Source organism: Sarcophilus harrisii, chromosome 1, assembly GCF_902635505.1.
Source record: "Sarcophilus harrisii chromosome 1, mSarHar1.11, whole genome shotgun sequence".
Taxonomy (NCBI): domain Eukaryota; kingdom Metazoa; phylum Chordata; class Mammalia; order Dasyuromorphia; family Dasyuridae; genus Sarcophilus; species Sarcophilus harrisii.
Genome location: NC_045426.1, coordinates 405,223,445 through 405,245,692, shown reverse-complemented (window position 1 = coordinate 405,245,692; position 22,248 = coordinate 405,223,445). Strand labels below are relative to the sequence as shown.

General features: G+C 33.0%; 1 protein-coding gene and 1 long non-coding RNA gene across 2 annotated transcripts in view; both read right to left on the bottom strand.

The window, feature by feature from the left end:
• FBXL7 (F-box and leucine rich repeat protein 7) overlaps nt 1–22,248 on the bottom strand; it is a 455,277-nt gene that overhangs the window by 21,297 nt on the left and 411,732 nt on the right. The window lies entirely within an intron of this gene.
• Nucleotides 11,154–13,921, bottom strand: LOC116420545. Its single transcript, XR_004230896.1, has 3 exons — nt 12,725–13,921; nt 11,960–12,140; nt 11,154–11,543 (listed from the first exon to the last, which is right to left on the bottom strand). It is a non-coding gene; the product is annotated as an uncharacterized LOC116420545 (long non-coding RNA).

Here is a 22,248-nt window from a genome sequence, read left to right as displayed (position 1 = left end):
AACTGCCCTGGCCTTCTTCAGGTTTAATTCCTTATCAACAAAATAAGGCAACAGACCTAGCTCTAGATTTATGAATTTATGAACCTATGAGTTCCCTCTTCTCCTTTCTACCTTCACTTCACCCTTCATACTATGTGTAAAAACCTCACAGGCATGTATCTCAGGGTCTAAATGAAGTGAATCCTTTCCCCACAACTTAGACCTAGAGTGAACCCCATCCTCACTGGGATTAAAACAGAAATCAGAGTTCACAAAGCAGAAACAATGGGGAACAATAACAATGTAGACAACTGGAATACAACATGGAGAATTTTTCCAAAGTAGAAGAGATACTAAAAAGACCGACAGAGTTGGTATTTTTTTTTTAAAAAAAAGCACAAGTGGAAGAAAGTTGAAAGAAAAGAAACAAAAGACAGTTTTGAAATAACATGTATATGCAACATAAACCCAAATGATTGATCTTAAAATCAAAATACACAGAAAAAATTATCACAGAAAAAACAATTTAAAAAAAGTAGACAATATACTGCAAGGGATGGCACAAGGAAATTACTCAGAATTTTTGAACATAGATTACAAAGTACTAATTGACTAAATCTAGAGATTACCACCAGGAAAAGCAAGACCCATTAAAAAAAAATCCTAATTATATTTTGGTTAAATGTCAGAATTTCATTGTTTAACAACAAATTTTATGAACAACCAGGAGAAACAATTTTACTCATGAAGAAACAGAACTTTGACTAATTCATGATTATTTTCTAGCTACAAGAAATCAGAAAATTTCAAAAAAATTCCAAAATTTTCTATTTTCAAAAAAAATAAAAGAGCTCCTGTTGCAATCCAAAACAATTTATTATTTAAACCCAAACCTAAACAACAAAAGAGGGACATATAAGGTAGTCTTGCAACAACAACAAATACAATCCATGCAAGCAACATAGCAGACATGAAAGCATTTAGAAAATGTCTTAATACATTTGTCAGATTGTGATTCTGTTATAATTCCACAATAAAAACAATTAATTAAGCACTATTATGTTCAAGGCATTAAAAATAAAGAGAAATAAATAAATTTATCCCTATTCTCAAGAAACTTCAATTTTATTGGAAGGGAAATGAGATAAATAGTCTAGCTCATACTCATAGATCTTAGGATATAAATTAAGTCTTAATGACCTGCCTTGCTTCTGATATATTTTTCTTTTAATGATTTCTGCAGTCAGTTAATTCTCCAGTTAAAGTTGCCTATATCTATTGAAGTCATACTGTGGAATATTAACCTTGTTAATTAATCTACTTCTAAAATGGTGAATCTTCCTTTTAATTATACTATATCTCATAAAATTTACCTGTTTTCTAGCATAATTCTCAAATTTAAGAAACAGAATAAATAAATTCCTTTGTGCAGAATACTTAGCCATTCTCAATCCATGGTCTAGCATATACTTCTCTTATTTCTTTGGACACACACAATACTATTTTTAATTACTCATGAGATGAAAAGTTGTTTACTCTCCTTATACTTGGGCAAAATGAAAACTAAATCTTTAACCAATTTCACATTCAGAAACTACTGTTATAAGACTTTTGAGTACCCTAATTGTTTGCTGAAGAGAACTGCATTTGATGTTATGTTTTTCTTAGGCAGGTGAGACAACTCATGGCAATCTCAGGAGAGCCCAGCAAGCCTAGACTCTTAGGTTTGACATTTTAACAGCTGTTAAGTTTCTGAAACCTCTCGCTTGCCTGCCTGTGCTCAATTCATCTTGAAAAAGAGAACACTTAACAATACCCTTTAGGGACCTGCACATGTTGAACGGGGCCATTGAGGAAAGAAATATATTTACTGTGTGTGGGATTTAGATTTCTAAATCTTGTGTCAAGGGAATGATTCTCCTTCCTACGTTCTTTCTACACACTTAGAGTATTGATGGGGATAACATAAGTATATCCAGAGGACACAGTGCAGTTCCATCTTCAGATGGGTTTCCTTTTTCCTAGTATTTATAATATACACAGCAAAGGGATTCGTATTCTGAATGAGATCATGCTATCGTGTGATTGTGGGGAACATTCTGTTACAAATTCAGTAGCTCAGTAATAGCTCTCTTGGCTCTCGTGCTTGGCAGATGGAATTCTTCTGGCATTGGCTCTGTGGTAGAATTCATAGCAGTCTTTCAATATCACTACTCAATACACATAGGAGTGGAGAGAAAGCAGGTGAGACCTGGAGACTTTGGCCAGTAAATCTAAAGTGTACTGCTGGTCCCAGCAAAAATCTCAGTCTCTGGTTTCTCATTCTATAGTCTTTGGTGGATAGAAGAAGGGGTTCAGCCTATTGTATTTGGAACAGATTGCTATTTGTTTGAAAGAACTAAAGTGATGAAAAAAACGATGGTATGATAGCTTACTAACCACTAAATGCCTATTGTAATTCCATGTAGTGATGTGGATAAAGCTAGTGAAGTATGTGTTCTAGCAGACCTTATCAAGTTAGAAAGGTTTTTAGTAGTGATCTGAAGTATCTCTGTCTCAGTTGTTGAAGAATCTGTGTAGCTATTCAGAAAGGCTCATTACCTGAAGATTAACCATTAGGAAACAATTTCTTTTGGTCATAGTATCTCGTGAAGACCATAAGTTGATAGAGAACATCTCTGTATTGAGGAAATCATAGCTACTTTGAAACAGAGCAGAAGTAATAGTTGAACTCTTACTGGTAGCAAAGTACCGAAATGAAGCGAGTTTAAGTAAGCTCCTTGAGGGCAGATACTTTTATATTTGCATCACAACCTCTTAGCACAGTTCTAATTGTAAGAATTTAATACATGTTTGTTCATTGGTTGTCTGGAACAATTAAAAAATAGCTGAGGGGGAACCTCATGGCAGTTGGATGTAATGGAATAATATTATGTAGTAAGAAATAACAAAATGAAGAATTCAGATTTGTATAATTTTTTAATGGAGTAAATAAAACATTAAAACAAACAGAAACAAAAGAACTATATATGTACATATATACATACACACATACATATATATTAACTAAAACAATGTAAATGAAAAGATCTCTTGAAAAATTCAGTTTCTGAAAGATTAAAAACCATTATTATGGACTTGAAGAACGTATAATAAAACATACCTCTCATGGCAGACTAGTGAGTGATTACTAGAGTCTTTGAATTGGGTATTTTTACTTAATTGTATTTCTTGGTTACAGAGTTCAATCATAAGAAGGGTCATATTACGATTTTTTTTTACCTTCAGAAGTTATTGTAGGCAAAGACAAAAGTAATAAATAGGACATAGGTTTTAAAAGAAGTAACATGACTATAATGCCCCATAGTTTTCCAAGTATTTTCATAGGTTCATAGAGCTAGAAGAGACATGAAGGTCTTAGACTTTCACATATATTTTCTCCTTTTGTCCTTACAACAGTTGAGTGAAGTAGGCAAAGCAGGAATAGCTGTGCCCATTTTGCAGATGAGACAAGTAAAGATCTGAGAAGATAAACAATTTTTCTCTAGCCTTATACAGATACTAAAGAACATTGCTAGAGATCAGCAGTCTAGAAAATTCCAGGAAATTATTGCGTTTTCCTTTTTTCCTGATGAGTTTTTAAATTTTAGTATATTTTAGTATATATATTTTTAAAAACTGGAGTTCTTCTCCAATTGATAAATGGTCAAACTATATGAACAGACAATTTTCAGATGATGAAATTGAAACTATTACCACTCATATGAAAAAGTGTTCTAAATCACTATTGATCAGAGAAATGCAAGTTAAGACAACTCTGAGATACCACTACACACCTGTCAGATTGGTTAAGATGACAGGAAAAAAGAATGATGAATATTGGAGGGGATGCGGGAAACCTGGGACACTGATGCATTGTTGGTGGAGTTGTGAACAATCTAACCATTCTGGAGAGCAATCTGGAATTATGCCCAAAAAGTTATCAAATTATGCATACCCTTTGATCCAACAGTGCTACTACTGGGCTTATACCCCAAGGAGATACTAAAGAAGGGAAAGGGACCTGTATGTGCCAAAATGTTTGTGGCAGCCCTTTTTGTAGTGGCTAGAAATTTCAAATTGAATGGATGCCCATCAATTGGAGAATGGTTGGGTAAATTGTGGTATATGAATGTTATGGAATATTATTGTTCTGTAAGAAATGACCAGCAGATGAATACGGAGAGGCTTGGAGAGACTTACATGAACTGATGCTAAGTGAAATGAGCAGAACCAGGAGATCATTATATACGTCAACAATGATACTGTATGAAGATGTACTCTGATGGAAGTGGATTTCTTTGACAAAGAGACCTAATTCAGTTTCAATTGATCAATGATGGACAGAAGCAGCTACACCCAAAGAAAGAACACTGGGAAATGAATGTAAACTGTTTGCATTTTGGTTTTTCTTCCCGGGTTATTTTTACCTTCTGAATCCAATTCTCCCTGTGCAACAAGAGAACTGTTTGGTTCTGCACACATATATTGTATCGAGGAAATACTGGGACATCTTTAACATATATAGGACTGTTTGCCATCTGGGGGAGGAGGTGGAGGGAGGGAGGAGAAAAATCGGAACAGAAGTGAGTGCAAGGGATAATGTTGTAAAAAATTACCCTGGCATGGGTTCTGTCAATAAAAAAATTATTATAAAAAGAAACAAAACTGGAGTTCACTAGTCTATGGAGAAATTTCTGGAGGTCTGTGATCTTGGATGAGGAAAAATTAGCATTTTAATTTTCATGAACTTTTAATTGAAATTTAGCAATTCTTAATATTCTGAGAAAGTCAATAAGCTTCATCAGCCTGCTGAAGGGCCATATGACATAAGCAAGGTGAAGAAATTCTACTTTAGAGCCTAAACTCCAGCAGATGATTTGGTAGTTGGCTTGTTTGAAGTACTCAGTAAATATATATATCTACATATAGATATATATATATGTATGTATGTATGTGTAAAGCAAGTGTAAAAGCTTTTTAAGTTAGAAAGATGGCTTTGAGAATCCAATGTGGTATATTTCATTATTAAGGAGTAAAAATTTAAATTTATCTGAATTTAGAATGTTTCAAGAGAGCTACAATAATATCATCTCTTTCCATTTATGCTACTCCAAGAGCCTCCTACTTTGGTAGAGAATATAATTTAGAAAACAAAACATATGTTTTGGTGATATTTACATATTTTTATAGCATGTAAATCACAATTAAATTATTTGTAATGATGTTTTGTTGCAAAATCTGCAACCCAGTTTAATCCATGAAAGGGCTAGAAACATTTTGGATAATTCACTCTGAAGGAAAATTCTTACTAAATTCATACAAACTATCACTATATGAGTGTTTATTTTAAGGTAGCTTTTAAACTGCAATTTTATTTTCCTCCTTTAGATAAATGAGACCAACTTTTCATGTAATTTTCAACCTGAAAGTTATTTTGAATAAAAAAGTTATTTTATCTAACATCAAATGGAATATGTACCAACAAATATTTTTAGGACAATCAAAAAAATACTGGCTTGTATGAAAAGGCTATGCAGAAATGAAAAAGTCCTTTATGATTATTAGTGAGGCCCATAATGGAGGTACAAAGTAATTCTTTTCAGTTTTTTTCTGTCCAGAAGACATCATCCTTCTATTGCTACTTTTTGCCTCACTGGCATTATCCTAATATGTAAGAGAAGGAGGAAAGGAAGAAGCATTTAAGTGCCTACAGTGAGCAAAGTATTATGATAAATAAAGGTTTTACAAATGATACCTTATTTCATCACCATAACAACCCTGTGAAGTAGGTACCATTATTATTATGTCTTTTACATTTCAGGAAGCTAAGACAGAAAACAGTTAAGTCAAAGAGCCACTAAATATCTGAGGCCAGATTTGAAATCAGGTCTTCCTGACCGTATGCCAGTGCTTTGTCTACTCTGCCACTTTCTGCCTCTAAAGGATCACACATCAATTTCACATTATACCTATATATGTGTTAATGAAGAATTACAGAAAACTTATTAGAAATGATATTATCAGAGAGAAATCTTTGACTAGAAAAAAATAGACCTGTCATGTAATCTCAATCAATGGGCCCTATGTGCTCCTTTGATATCCACATGATGTCAAGAAATCTAGAACAAGAGCCTTAATACAAGGGGTGAACTTCCAATGGAAGGTGATATATTTGAGAGTTGCATGGAATTAACAGATTATATGAATTCTGGTCATCATGGTGGAGGAAGTGAGCACATCAATGACATTTCCATAATAGAGCATACTATGGGACAATTTTTTTTGTTTTTGTCCCCCAAGGCAATAAGTACTTACTACAAATTTTAGTTGAATTGGTCATACCCAAGTAACCAAATAGTGCAAAAACTATACACAAGAATTCTTAAAGGCTTTACTTATAAAGAAATAAAATCTGAAGAATAGAGAAAAAATAAAAATGACAAGGCTTTGGTGACAACAATACATTCTTTTGAAATACAATTGTGACAATACATTTCTCTTGAAAAATTGTCAAAAATTGAAAATACAAACTGGCAGGAAATGTTTAAATGACCAAAACCATTGTCCTCTACTCTGATGTCTTGGTGTATGGAGGTGGCCCTAGGTTCTCAAGTATTATGTCAATAGAGTGAAAGTGATGAGTCTATCTACCTGGAAAAGTTTTTTACTATGGACTTGGTGATATTCTCCATGTCTGTAGTCCAAAGGCTAAATTTAGAGAGGTGCATTATCAGAAAGCTGACTAGTCTTCTTACACTTCACTTCCCACTCCATCTGGTGAGTATGAACTTTTCCATTCTCTTACTGTTCTATTTTCATGCTTTCATTCCTAGTCTTCTCTGAATTCTTTCAATTTACAATTCAAACCCCCCTTTTTATAAGACTATTTTCAAGATCCCCTTCTACTTGTCAGTGCTTTATCTCTGAGATTAGCTCCCATTTACACTTTATTCAATGTGTACATGTATCATTCAGATAATACAGAAAGTATTATCTTCCCCATTAGACTATAAACTTCTTGGGAACATAGGAAGTTTTTTTTTTTGCCTTTAATTTTCTCTCTGGTATTTAATATAGTAACTGGCATATAATAATGTTTCTTGATGATGATGATGGCAATGGTGGTAATGGTGGTAGTAATGATGATATTATTGGCCACAACAACTCATGAAGAGCATCTACTGAAATAATACTGATCTGCATTGGTCCTGGAGTCAGTATGCAACATGAGGATATTGTGGATCTTTTGATATAACATTATTTTGTCTTATATTCATCAGAAAAAAACCTTTTCTAGTATGAGATAATCTGGTTAAGGAAGAAATAAAGCAGTATGTCTTAGAATGCTTTTGGATGAATAAACAAATGTATAGGTGAGAAAGTGAGGGAGGATGGTCTTGTAAAAAGAGAATTACATTTGGTACCAAAGGGTCTGTATTAAAATGCCAGCTTTGCCACTGTGTGCCATGTGTGACTTCTGGCAAATCTTTTAACCTGTGTGGTTTTCAGTTTCTTGATGAAATTCTTAGGTTGGATTAGGTCAGGAATTTCTAATCTGGAGTTTGTAAACTTATCTTTTTCATATTTATTTTATATAAGGAGACAGGTACATTGGACAGTGTTGGTCTTGGAATCAGGAAGACTCATATTTGTAACTTCAAATTTGGCCTCACACATTAAAGCTGTATGACGTGGGTAAGTCACTTAACCCTATTTGCCTCAGTTTCCTCATTTATAAAATGAGCTAGACAAGGAAATGGGAAATCACTCCTGTATTTCTGCCAAGAAAACCTCAAATAGGGTCATGAAATGTCAAATAAACAGAAAACAATGGAACAATAAAAATTTTAATATAATTGGTAGCCTTGGAAATTATGTATTTTTGTTTTATGCAATTAAAAACATTATTCTGAGAAGTCCACAGACATTACCATGATATCAGAAGGGTCCATAACACACACAAAAAGTTAAGGACTCCTGTACCAGGTAATATTTAAGTTCCAATTTATGAATTTTATAAAAAAAATTTAAACCAGTTTTCATAGAATTATAACAGGAGAGAACAGCAACATCACAGGATATTCCAGCTGTAAAATATGTGAAAGTGAGGGAGTGATAAATTATTTGCTTTGCTGGCTGACAGTGCAAGTAATATGAAAGCAGCATGGGACATCGGAATGGATAAATATCCATATGTCACTGTTGGAGGCCTAAAGTTGCTTCTTAGTGATATCACGAAGTTGGACCCTCTCCAAAAATCTAGAGGAGAATGAAAGTTATAAAACATGTAAAAGTTTCTCATGTTACAGCTGCTGTCTTCAAGAAGCAACCAGAAGAAAGGAATGAAAAGAATAAAACAGTAGTGAAATTCAAGGGGGGCATACAAAGAACGATCTCTCTGTGAATCCCAAAAATCAAAGCAAAAGTCCTTCAAGACATGATAGCTGAGAATTTTATAGTAAAGAGAAATATAAAAATCTTTTACTTGATGGATATTATTTTTGGTTTAACTGAAGAAGTCTCTGAAAATTCTATAGTCAATTTCTTCAATAAGTATTATTACATTGAAATATGTACTGTACATTTTTTACTTTGTTAAAAAAATAAGTGGCACGGATAGAAATGTATACTCTTTGAGAATCTAAATGTATTTTTGCTTACAAGTAGAGAAGGAAGTAAAAGGAAACATCATTCAAAATATGGGAAGAATTTCTTGCTACATAGTCTATAGAAAATTTCTTGAATCTAAGATTCAAAGGTTGAAATTAAATTGACAATTGGATTACAACACAAGTAGTATTGCGAAGATTTAAAACGAATGGTCCTTTGAAATGTTGTCAAGGACTCAGCATTTTCTTTATTTGACCCAGAAATGTTGTTTGGAATTTTGCAAAATATGTGTATAACTTGTAAATGGTGACTACTCAAAGTTCTATTATAATTTGGTCTTTGGATAACTTCTGTTTCCAAGTTTTGTCTCTTTCTTCTAGCTAGTTGAGCCCCAGAAATACTAAGATTTCTTAGCATTCAGGAATTTCTAATACAATTTTAACAAAAAATAACCGTATGTTTCTTTTTAGAGGCAAAGTGATTAACTCAGGGTCACAGAGCTAGTAAATGCCTGTGATTAGATTTGAAAAAGTAGAGTTTTATTATTAAATTATTTATAAGAATATTACACTTTTGATTTTATTACATGAAACATAATCAAAATCGGTCCATTTCAATTAAGACAGATTCTTGCATGGAATCCTATGACCTAAAAGTCAGACCTAGTATTTATTTACTCACAAGTTCTGTCATTTATGAATGTGATCTTTGGTAATGCATAACCTGTCCAATGTTGGTTAATTCAGTTAAAAACAGCAAATTCCTGCCCCACCTATTTTACTGATGGATGTATGAGAATGAAATACAAGAAGATATGTAAAAACACGTAGGCAGTTTTAACTATTTTTGAATATTAAGTTGATGCAGAGATCTTAATAACAAATCAAGTTAAGATACATCATTTTTTTAATGTCCCTAAAACTAACAAAGTGATTTTATTTATATGAATGGAGGAGATAAAAATACTATTACTTATATTTCAATTTTTTCAAAAAAATTTTTTTCTCTGCATCCTTTGGGTGAGGAGTTGAGTTGAGTTAAGAAACAGAATTTTTCTCAGGCTTCAACTTTTCTGGAAAATCTAAATCTCTAGTAATTACAGTATGGACTCAATATTTTCTATTCCAAACTGGAAGTTTCATGCACACATGCTCATTTAAACACATTTTTTCCTCAACAAGATAACTGGCTATTTTATACAAGCTCTTGTTTTCAAACCGCTGCTGTTTATAGTCTGGGAAGGCATATTTACATTAGAGTGACCTTCCCAAGTCAGAATTTACAAAGCAACTCTGCATTTTTGTTCTCTGATTACTAAAGCTTTTGTACAAGATGCTTTCCATTATAGCTCCTCTAGACAGAGAACTATTGCCATAAAAAGTAAAGTTTCTTTTCTTAGCTAAAATCTGAGCTTTTAGTTTTATTTTTTAAAATCAGAACTATAAAAACTTACTTGTAGAGGAAAATACATTTTCAAGAATCTTTTTGGCTTGTGTTGTATTTCAAAAAAAAATTTTTTTAAACCAGTTTCAGATAATGTAAGTACACTAAAAACCTTCTTATAACAATGTCTACTTTGAAGCAGAAATTGATATAAGGCAGGTCCAGCTTGGACCCTATCAAGAAGGGTTTAATTATTGAAGGAATGAAAGAAATTTAATGTGATAATGTAGTTTTACCTATTAGACAGAACCATGAAATGGCCTCCAAAATAATGTTATAATAGGTCCTAATGGGCATTGTTAACAAATATTTTGAGGGTTTGCTTTCTCTTTAACCTAGATTCCTGTCTTGAATTTTCTTATCAAGAAGAAGTGCTGAAATTGTTCCCTCAAGAATGATTCTGGATTAACTCTGATTATAATTCTAGATCTGGTGAGCTCCTACCTAGATCATACTCCTGAAATCTGGCATTTGGGTAGAGAGGATTTGAAAAGGATGCAAAAAACCCAGAATGTCAAGATTAACCTCATTTAACTAATGTCTATAACCTAGTTCCTAAAAAGATCCTTCCCATTCCCAAGGTTTGTCTTTTGATTTCTCCAGGAAGTCATTCTGAGCCCTGTCTTGATACCTTGTTCATAATCTTGGGGCAAAACTATCTACAAATAGTCTGAATTTTTTAGAATATGATGTTCCTTTTGTGCTAATTTAATTTCCTAGTTCTTGAATGTCCTGGAATCTGTGCTCAAGCAGAAATATACAAAAATTCAGTGAATAAGCCTGTTATGAGGAAAAATATAAGCTCTTTTATTAGTTTGTCTTGTGATAAAAAGATCTGGGTAGCTACGTGGATTAGATTAGATTAGAGTACTAATCTAATTCAAGTGATTAGAGTACTGGGCCTGTGATCAGGAAGGCTACTTTTCCCAAGTTCAAATCTGGCTTTGGAAACTTCCTAGTTGTGTGACTCTGGCCAAATCACTTAACCCTTTTTGCCTCTATTTCCTTATTTATAAAATGAGCTAGAGAAGGAAATGGCAAGCCACTCCAGTAACTTTGACAAGAAAGTAAATGGGGTCACAAAAGTTAGACACGACTGAAATGACTGAACAGCAACCAAAAGAAATCTAATGATATTTTGATTTCTCTAAAGCAAAATGTCAGGCTAATAGGGGCAGATAATTTACAATTTTGGTTTTATTGAGACAGTTCTTAGGATGGGGCAAAACACATAGTACTCTACAAAAGTCTAGTTCAAGATATGAATCATGTTATAGTTGAAATAGTGTTAAAATTATGAAATTTTCCTCTTGCTAACAGTAAATCCTTTTACAAGAGGAAGTTTGACTCTTTGAAACATCATCATATGATATTATCTGTTCTTGAATCTTGAATCAGAAGAAACATTTTACCAGTATTCCTTATATTTCTTCTACTTTTGCTCCAAGCTAGAAATGCTATAGGAAATCCTTGAAGGAAACAAAATTAATCATGTTGATAAAAAGATGAACTTTTATAATCAACTTTATTTTTGGCTCTGTGAATTATCTACAACTAATGAGGTACTGTGAAGTAGATTTAGTATCACCCTAAATAAAAGATAAAGAAAAAAGAAAATCTTCAGCAACTTACATAATGCATTTCAAATTATATCTATATGTATAATTATATGCATATATATACATCTACACAGAGACATGTATAAATATCTATATTTATATAGATATATGTATGTGTCTGTGTTTGTGTTCATGGATATATGCTGTTTGGAGTTATCCACGCTAGTGATTACCTGCTCAAGCCCAGATAAGTGGAAAGTGACTATAAATATATTGAAACATACTTTATGGAGCCATTAAGATTACTTTGCTTCAAGTCCAGTTACCTAAAAAGAAGTCGACACTTTTATTTGTTCTGCACTGATTCATCCATCACTTGTGATCACCAGAACTTGCCTTTTCTTGACAGTTGTGCAAAGGAGACAGATAGCTCTTTACATACCATATTCTTGAGAGCTCACTGATAGCCTTTCAAAGCTAAGGAAATGAGCCAGCAATAAAGGATGTCTAAAAAAGAAGTAGCAAATAGATTTTTATATACAGGATTACAATCCATAATTTTCAACCCTTTTCAGCATACTTAAATGGATCCCTAATTGTTTTCCATCTTAAATTGTCAAATAATACTTAAGTGCTCATTTCCTCCCTAATAGACTTGGGGAAAAATCCAATACTTAAATATTTTAAAATGCAGTACATGGTAGAATATTGAATTTATATTCCAGCAAATAAATACTTTATCTGTTTTCAGTTTGCAGTAAAACATACTATATCTCATTGACTTAATATTCAAATAACAAAAAGAAATCTTCATTAAATTTAAAATGTTTAAAAGGTCAATAATTAATGAGAAAGACTTTCTTCAGAGTAAATACATAAAATAAGCCACTGTCATTCTTTTAGTTATTTGTTCATTGACTTTTAAACTTTCTACTGCTAATTTCCCCTTTTGTACTATTCTATTTTCAAATAAAACTACTTGGGAAAACAAATGAACAAACTGTATAAAAAAGATGGTTTCAACAAACAGAAACAGGAAAAGCTAAAAGGGAATGTGACTATTATAAATATTATCTGTTTCCTTAGGTTACTTCAGTTTTTTGAGGCTGACTCAGATCCTGATTGGGTGCTTCCTGAGAATACTCTAGTCCATCCCTCCCTCTAGGGAGAATATGGAACAATGTCAGGATTCTGACAGAATAGCCATTGTTTGCCAACATTAATTAACATGAATATGCTCTCCAATGGTCTCCTTTGGTGGTTACCAAAATGGCAGGAGATACAAAGTTATAGCTCTAATACTAAAATGTACTTTCTGTAATGTATTCTTGATTTATGTTTTCATAATTTAATTCATACTTCTTTCAATGTTAAATAATAATCCTTTTGTGGAATATGGCATTGCAGGGAGACCCTGAAAAAATTATTATTTTTATTAGTCATTTCTATAGTGATTTAAAATTTATAAAACTATATACACTATCTTGTTTAAGCCATACAAAAAAACTTGTGAGCCTAGTTATTATTGGTATTATTAACTTCATTTTACAAATGGAGACACTGAGGCTCAGAGAGGTAATGTGACTTGCCCATGATCACAGAACTGATGTCAGACATGGCATTTAAATTTGTTTCTCTGATTGCAAGGTCAATACATTTCCTTCTCCAGATCATTTTATAGATGAAGAAATTGAGTCAAAGGGGGTTAAGGGATGAGGTCATGTAACATGATATCAAATGATTTAGAGGCTTCCTTAACCATCCCTCTTTTTTTCCATCACCATCAAACAAAAATCATGCTCTTCACAAGTTTACAATTTTCAGCTTTATTTCCCTCTGGCAAAATCTATCTATCTATCTATCTATCTATCTATAACTCTTAATTGCCTTTGGGAAAAACTTGTAAACATAAATACAAAAGTTGATTTTTGTATTTTCTCAGCAGTCTAAAAAATAAAAAATAAAATACAGCAGTTACTCATTTGGAAACTATCCAGTGATATATTCAATGTTATAGAAAAGCAGGGCCTAATTGGATTGCAGTTGGTTGTGATTGTTGATAGAGATTAAATGGGCTCATCTTTTAAATGATCAGATCTTATCCTTTTGCAAAATTATTATCTTCCAGTCTAGATTAGATTTTAATTCTTCTACTTGTTTCTTTGTTTGATAATTTTTTTGGAGGGTTTAAATCCTTATTTCAATTAGTATGTTCAAAGAAGGTTATCAAATGATTAATGTTAGCAGGGATGTGGGAAACCTAGGACACTGATACATTATTGGTGAAGTTGTAAATTGATTCAACCATTCTGGAAAGCAATTTGGAACTATGCCCAAATGGCTGTTAAATTGTGTATACCCTTTGAGCCAACAGTATCTCTACTGGGCTTGTATGCCCATCAATAGGAGAATGGCTGAATAAGTTATGCTATATAAATGTTATGGAATATTATTGTTCTATAAGAAATGATCAGGAGGATGATTTCAGAGAGGTCTGGAGAGACTTACATAAACTGATGCGGAGTGAAATGAGCAGAACCAGGAGATCATTGTATACAGCAAAAACAAAATTATGTAATGATCAGTTATAATCCACCTGGCTTTTGTCAACAATGAGGTGATTCAGACCAATTTCAATGGTTTTGTATGAAGAAAGCCATCTGCACCCAGAGAGAGGACTGTGGGAACTGCTTTTCACTCTGTTGTTTGCTTGAATTTTATTTTCTTTCTCAATTTCTTCCCTTTTGGAGCTGATTTTTCTTGTGGAAATATGTACAGAGGAATTGCACATGTTTAACATATACTGAATCACTTGCCAAGGGGAAGGGAGGGGAAAAAAAATCAGAAGATAGTGTTTTGTAGGGGTTTATGTCAAAAAATTATCCATGTATATATTTTTCAAATAAAAAAAGCTTTAATTAAAAAAATACCCAAAAAAGGTTATCAAGGAGCAGAGACTATTTCAAAACTCAGAATAGAGGGATAGTGAAAAAGTGGGCATTTTTTGATTAAATACTACATAGGCATTTTCAGTGGGCAGCGAAGTGGTACAGTGGATAGAGTGCCAGGTCTAAAGTAGGAATTTTCATTTTTTCTGATTTCAAATGTGACCTCAGACACTTACTAGTTATATGAACCTGGCCAAGTCACTTAGCCCTGTCTGCCTAAATTCCTCATCTGTAAAATGAGCTGGAGAAGGAAATGGTAAACCACTCTAATATCTCTGCCAAGAAAACCAAAATGGGTCATGAAGAGGCAGATATTACTGAGATGACTGAACAGTGAAACAAGGCACTTTTAGTATTAACTATTAAAAAAAACAACAACATTCCACACTGTTAACTACAAGATGATCATCACAAGCTCGAGCTATCAAATCTAAACCAAATAAATATATATGCACACACATATACATACATACATACATATCTCATGGAATTTGAAATTGGAAGGAATCTTTGTAGCTGTTGAGTCATTTCCAGGTGTGTCCAAGTCTTTGTGACCACATTTGGATTTTCTTGGCCAAGATACTCTAGTGGATTGCCATTTCTTTCTCTAGTTCATTTTACAGATGAGGAAATTGAGGCAAATGGGATTAAGTGACTTGCCCAGAGTTACATAGCTAGCAATAGATTTGAACTAAGGAAGTTTTTCCAGGCCTGGTACTCTACTCACTTCACCACATTTCTGCTCAAAAAGGATCTTAGAATTCATTTACTCCAACACTTTCATTTTACAGATGGAGAAACTGAGTTCCAGAGAAGACAAGTGCTGTCTAACAGCTAGTAAGTAGCAGAATTTGGATATGACACTTGTTTCTCTGATTTCATAACAACCATCAGGATAGCCTCTGTTATTACATGATATTCTAGGAAAAAAAGTGTGGGTCAGTTTTATTCTGAGGACTTTGTATTTATGATGATGTGCAATGATTTAATTGGCTACTAGATAACCAGAGGAAGAAATTATTATCTGTTCAAGTCAGAAGAAGGGGCGATCCTTCGGTGTTTTCTTCTAAAGTATCAGAAGGAAACATTATTTCCATTAAAACAAATAAACCAACAACCTTTAAAATGGTTACAAAATGCACAGCTTAACAAATTAAAAAAAAAACAAAGTAGAGGAATATCTTGAAATATATTGATTTGTGAAGGAAATCAGAAATTATGTTTTTTTGTATAACCATTTATTTTATGCTCCAAAATGCTTTCTTAGAAACAATTTTATTTCTTGACCAACTTTATTCTGTTTCACTTAGAAAAGTGTTTTATTCTTTTGTCAATTGACTTGTCCAAAAAAATAAAACAAAATTAAGAACTTACAATTATTTTTGTTGAATAGCAACAAAAATCCATTTAACAATATAATAATTACAGAACACTGTGGGTTTTGTTCCTAAACACTAAGATACTCTTCAGGAAGATGACTTGGAATAATTCACTTTTTGTTGTATCATCAACAGAGGGCTGGGGAGTACAAAAAGTATCATATCATCTTAGAAGGATTTTAGGTAAAAAATAAAAAATTGGTGAAAAGTTGAAAAAAATGAAAAAATATATAATCACTATTGCTTCACAAGTAAATTAATGGGATTTCATGGTGAAATTGAATATTTCTCATTTAGCATTCTTTGATGTGAACAATTCCTCTACCAGGACAGATGGCAGTCTCTCCATACCTTTTCATTCTGTTGAGTTATTGTATAAGTCTTCCATAAATCCTTTAGAAAGGACCTGTTCAATTCACTGGAGACCTTCTTCTAGCACTTTCCATATTTCATGCATACCAGAGCAACACTTGGGCGGCTGTCTGCTATTCCCCATTCTCTCTACAGAATGTCAAAGCTTTGCTTAAACTCTAAAAAATAAGTTAAACTTCCTACCATAATGCCTTCAACTTCTTCCAAATAACATAAGCAATAAAATGTTTCCTTTGCTAATTCTGTTGCCTGATGGATATAAAATATAATAGAAAATTGTGTTTAATACCATTACTACAAAGAATTGTATATTCCAGGGATCAGTTCATATCTCCTGAAAAATGATAACCTTTAAGTGAAATGATAACTATAAGTAAAAGCTGCACATAATGTTACTAGCTTACAAATAGGTATTATTCCTATTCCTCAATGCTAGAACTTATACTTTCTATTCCTAGAAAGAAAATAGATTGAAAAATAATTATTTTCTTAATCATTTACTTCTAGTGCCATAGGTTCTAACAATACTCGTGTACAGAAAGAAACATATCTTAGGATATAAGAGAATAAAGTTTGCTTCCTTCATTAAAGAGGTAGATGCCACGGTTGTAAAACATGGCATATGTTGTTAGACTTGGCTGATATGTAGGTTAGTTCTGCTGAACTTTTAAGAAAATTCTTTGTTTTAAGAGATGTTCCATTAAGACAGGAGAAAGAATATGTGGGTGTCTGTGTCTGTATTTTGAAATATATATATATATATATATATATATATATATATATATACACGCATACAGACGTGTGTTTATATATGTATACATACATATATACCATATATATGAATGTATGAATGTATATACACAGATAGATGGATGCATAAGATATAATGTTTTGTGAGATGAATGAAACATCCAGGAAACAGAATTTTGGGGTAATTAATAATCTATTTATGAATTAGGCTAACAAATAATAAATTAATGGCCAGTGATTTTTCTTGTGACCAAAAACTCCATGTGGAGGTTACTAACTGTTTAAATACATTTGGAATAGGGAGTACTCCTGAGGGTGAAAAATTAACTCCATTTGGCTAATAATTAATGAGAGAATGAATATTATAATGATAGGTAGATTTTGTCAATTGAGGACCTGGGAATGTAACTTTGAAATATCAGCACCTCCAGAAATTTATACAAAAGATCTATTCTCCATTCATTCCTATCCAAGTTGATGGGATTAGAAAAAGAATTCTACCTAGAAAATGATATGGGTGGGGTGAATTTTTGGAGAAAGTCCAAAATGTCCTCGAGAGTATATAAAATTGATTATTAATGTAACATGAAAACAATCATTTTTCACATTTGGTAGTAATATGAAGAATGAATTTTTAGGTGGGAAAGTTGGGGAGATCTTTTAGAAGTCTATAGTAGAACTGCCTATGTTGCAACCAAGAGCTAAATTAGGGTTGGTGCCCTAAATTAGGTCAGTGTCAGTGCTACAAGAGAGCACACAGGTCTTGAGAAATATTCAACACTGTCTTTTCCCTGGTTCTCAAAGTCTCTATGACCTGTGCAGCTGTATAAATTTTAGTGAACTAACAAACTTCTTTTCTTTTAATTGTCTCTGTGTATAGGTCTTCCTGTCCCCTGCTTTGTATTAAGTTGGTTAATTATGAAGTGTATTCAGTTGCCTACTGATTTTCTAAATTCCCAGATAATGTCTTTATGAGATAGTCATACTTATGGAAGTTTTAGGGGAAAGCAGACACTGGAGCATTATCTATAAACTCAGATGTGGAAACGAATATTAGAAAATAACTGTCTTTGCATTTATATATTATTTCCAAAGCTAAGAGTTTAATGAACTTGTCTTTATATTTCCACTTATATTTTACTTTTGCAAGTTTTTTTAAATAATTTAATTTCAGGGAGATCATACTACCATGCCGGTTCATGTATATTTGATTAAAAACCATATTTCATCCTTAAATAATTTCCTTTGAGTACAAAAGTAATTGTAAAATGTATCAGATGAAGAGTAAAATTTTTGTTCTCTAAGAATCTCTGCTTGGCTGCACTTATGCTCTCAGGATTGCAGGACAACAGCTTTAGATTTAGAATATGTAAATTCTTCCTTTTCTGTTGTTCCCATTGCCTGTAGTCAGTAATTCTGATTACAAGCAGTAATATGATGTGACCATCTAATATTAGACCTTTTCATACTATGAAAGATACTAGTAATTGCTGTAGACATGCATCTTGTGCTGGGCACTTTGTAATGTGAGGAAATTAAAAGCTCTGTGACTGCATATGTTGATGCATCTGTGCTTTCTCAAGAAAACAAACATACAACTCCATAACTTTAAACATCCTGTTCCATCCCAAATATTAAACATATGGGATAAGAAAAGAAAGGCATGACCATGTTTAAGAGAGACAATAAGCACGAAGCTGTCACTGCTGATACTATTAAGGCCCAGGGGAGACTGGAAGTAGTGACAAGATGAGCTGGAGCCATATGGGACTTGTCCTGTGTGGAAAGTCTCATGAGAATTCTAGAGAGTTTTAGAACCAGAGTATTTACAGGTACTAAAGAAAGACAATTTCCCTGCCATCTTATATACCCATCATCATTAAATTACATTTATTATTAAGCCTTAGTCTTTGATAGCTCCGTATTCAGGAGGTCATTTTTTCCTGTCCATGTTTTTGAGGGATTTATATTCTAAAATAGGAGATAGTGATTTAAAGAAATAAACTTATACAAAATATAATGGAGATAAGGCAATTGCACTTAGAATGATTAAGAATGAAAAAATTTAGAGAATTTTTGTGTGCAATGTATCAAATTATTCTCCAAAATACTATTTCAAAGGGAATCTTCTTGATCTCTCAAAGGTCTTTTATGGGATTTCAGACAGTTTTTAAAGGAGGAGATAAATTTGAGAATGGAATATCCCTTTGGTTACTAATGGGGTCTTGAATCTATTTGCTCTCTCAAGGTCTTTTATGGGATTTCAGACAGTTTTAAAAGAAGGAAATCAATTTGAGAAAGGACATATCCCTTTGGCTTCATCACATTTCTTGACTCTTCTATGAATCACTTTGGAAGGATTCTATTGGAAATATCAAAGATGCCTGAATAAAGCGATCAGAAGGAGAGAATATTGTGTCTTTTTGGCCTCTAGCTACAAGTAAAAGATATGGGAGCAGGCCAGCAAGTTGTGGCCATGGAGCTTTTAGAAATGGGATTCTATGGCCACTGAGTACTTTATTTTTGATTATGCAACATTTCTACCTTGTGTTTCAGTGGTTAAGTAGGTTGTTACTTGATATTCTTCTGAAGAATTCAGGGTTCAGTTAGGGTCCAGAGAACTCTACCCTCAAACATTCATTCCACTTAAACTCTTTTCAGTAGTTATTTGTCTGATTTATCTCCAGACCATGAACCAAGGTTGTTCCAAACACAACAGTAAGAGTTCAAGTTGGGCCAAAGGGTACACATTCTACTAAAGAGCACAAAAAGTTTAAAGAAATAACATTTTCCCCTCTTTATTTGAATCAAACTTCTAAGTTTTAGTTATCATTATTACAAATCTTGCTATCACAATCTTTGGTTGTGGTTTCTTTGACAGCTTTACTATTTGATTGGGATATGTGAGAGATTCAATATGCATGGGCCTTAGAATTTGCCTTAAAATTCTGGTATTCATATAGTTGTGGTTTTTCCCCCAACATGTTGCTCTGATTCCCATCAGAAATAGATATTTAATTCTCTGTTGTCTACTATAGTTTCTGCATGTAGGATATATTTAGTAGATACTTGAAAACATTTTCCAAGACCCTGCACTTCTTTATGGAGTGCATGCTGTAGAGGTACTCTGACCCTCACTCCCACTGGCAGATGTAAATTGATCAATGACTGCCACAGAGTCTAAAGTCTTTAACTGATTGATTCAAGAGGCTTTCACACCTGTTAAGCTGTCAGAATGTAGTATCTTGTGAATTACCCTAAGCAGAATGCCTTGAGTGGATGAGTGTTTGAATCAACTGATCCTTTACTTTACACAGAAAAAGAACATTGTTTTTCCTCTTAGCTTACATAATAATAATTTCTGGTAGCTTGGTGCTGTAGTGAAAAGGGCATTCCATTGAGAACCATGATGTCATTTATTCACAACTAAGGGCCTGTAATTGTCATACTGATTTCCAGAATACCTATGTTATAATCTGAGAATAGCCGTGAATTGAATGTCTAGTGAAAGGAAGAGCTATATTGTATTTTTGTAATTTCCTTGCCACATGATCTTAGATCAATCACTTCCTTTCCTGGGCTTTTTGATTTCATCATCTGTGATGAGATCATAGTTAAGATCAGTTTCAGCTGTATCAAATAATTATTCTATGATTCCAGGTATCCTTTTTAAAATCCATCTCTTCTTGATTTGGCTTTTCTTTGTGTTTTTAGTCTTCATGAGATTTTTTTTCTGCTTCTTTTTATTCCTCCTTCATAATTTGACCAGATTTTCAGCTTTAGGGAGTTTATCATTCTTATTCCCCTTTAAGGCTTTTGAATAATCTTGCTTAGCAAATCTATCCTCTGATTATTCTTTCTGCCTTTTCTAATGAATTGGTATAATTAATTCCTGTGCTTTCTATATTGTTTCTATGAGGTTTGTTGAGCTTTCTCATACATTTGTTTCTTGTATTTTCTTCCTTTTAAATCCTTCATAATAATGCCTGAAGCATGTTAAAATTTGTTTTCATTTGTTTTCTTTATCTTGTTAATGACTTTGTCTTTCCTTAAAATCCAGAATGCTATTAATTGACAAAGTCGGTTTTCTTAAAGATTCTTGATGCAAAAAATTTTTGAATTTTTCAAGGGAAGTTAAGTTTAAAGACCATTTGTACACGTTCATTTTGTTTATGTAGGAAACTCCCAGTGTGCAAATTCCCTCCTTTGATACAGATTAGGGACTCATCTGCCCCTTTAGTGCCTGAAGTATTAAAAGATTTACCCACAGTTACACAGTAACAGAATGCAAGTCAATCTGATTTAAGAAGGCTTACCTTTCAACCACTATACCAGCTGCTTCTCAAGGATTAAAGGAAGTATAATAAATATAGATAATCCATAGGATCTCTAAGATACCACATCTGACAATGAAAACAAATCTTCTTAGAGATCTGAGTTTGGAAAGGTTCTTCAATTACTCAGCAGTCTTGCAAATGAAAATCCCTATGAGACTCAAGACTTGCCAGCTAAAGGAAAAATTCTTGGCAAGAAGTGTGCAGGTGGAACAGAGAAATTTTCAAACTGAATGAGAAAACGAACTCAGAAAGCTTCTTTGTAAATACATATGGTATTGAATAAGTTCTGCATCTAGGTCTGAGCTAAAAAACCTTTTGTGGGGACACTAGGTGTTGTTTGTTAAGAACACGTATAGGGATGGAACTGTAAGTGAGGAAACTCCCTTGCTAATGCTAATTGTCACCTTCTCTGCCACTTAGAGAGATTTCTTGAGTACTGGAAAGGTTAAATGATTGTTTAGGGCCACACTCACAATAGTGTCAGAGATGGGACATGAACCCTTTTTTCATTTTGCATTGATTACTAGTTTCCAATATCCACTACATCACAGCTGTGTGAGAGCATGCAAAGTCATATCATCATGCAGATGGAATGTGTATCATGGGGTATCAATAACTACTGGCAAATTGTGTTAGATTTCAACTACAAGCTAAATTTTACTTTAAAAAAAACATTTTTTTTAACATTTCCATTGGTCCACATTCCCCAGAATTATATTTTTGAAAATAATGCAATAATCCTAGAGATTAATACGATTTAAAAGGCTAATTTACACCTGGAAGTCTTCCTTTGTCTCTGTCTCTCTCTCTGTATGTGCATATTATAAAA